Source organism: Montipora foliosa, chromosome 6 (genome assembly GCF_036669935.1).
Source record: "Montipora foliosa isolate CH-2021 chromosome 6, ASM3666993v2, whole genome shotgun sequence".
Taxonomy (NCBI): Eukaryota; Metazoa; Cnidaria; class Anthozoa; order Scleractinia; family Acroporidae; genus Montipora; species Montipora foliosa.
In genome coordinates, this window is record NC_090874.1 from 16,950,308 (window position 1) to 16,950,774 (window position 467).

The 467-nt window shown below is 43.5% G+C and overlaps 1 protein-coding gene across 4 annotated transcripts in view; it reads left to right on the forward strand.

Annotated features, from left to right (window-relative positions):
* The first annotated feature begins 214 nt into the window (after positions 1 to 214).
* The window catches only part of LOC138006860 (uncharacterized), a 44,651-nt gene continuing 44,398 nt past the window's right edge, over positions 215 to 467 (forward strand). For 2 of the 4 annotated variants that reach the window (XM_068853461.1, XM_068853465.1), the window contains exon 1: positions 215 to 357. The gene's annotated coding sequence lies outside the window, so the exon portion shown is untranslated. The remainder of the gene's footprint in view (positions 358 to 467) is intronic. The other 2 variants (XM_068853469.1, XM_068853473.1) reach the window with 1 other exon arrangement.

A 467-nucleotide genomic window follows, 5' to 3' on the forward strand; every position in this document is an offset into this window, starting at 1 on the left:
TCTGTTGGAAATTCGATGGGACAAGATCTTTCCTCAACAACATCATCATATTTTCTACTAGCCTGTTTCAGGCTACCAGATAGTCGGGACAACGAAACACAACTCCGTATGAAAAACGGTCGACCCAAGTCCCCACTCGTTTTTGTGACTACTGCGCATGCGCCATCCTCTTAGTTTTTCCGAAGATGAGAAATGTAACAATAGACTACACTTCGGAGCCAATCCGCATACAAAGAGTACCAAAGTCCGGACTCTGCAGACAGTACGATGATTTGCCGAACGATTTGCGAACGAAATGCTCGAGTGCCTTGTGTTAGCAGACGATGATCTGTGAAGAATAAAGTTCTGTGAGTTGAGGTGAGTTTTTAATACTTACAACAGTTACTTCTCGCACTTTCGTGCTTTGTTTCTAACCTACCAAGTGAGGCAGTTTACGCTTTTAAGAATGGCTACCTGTAAGAATCGAG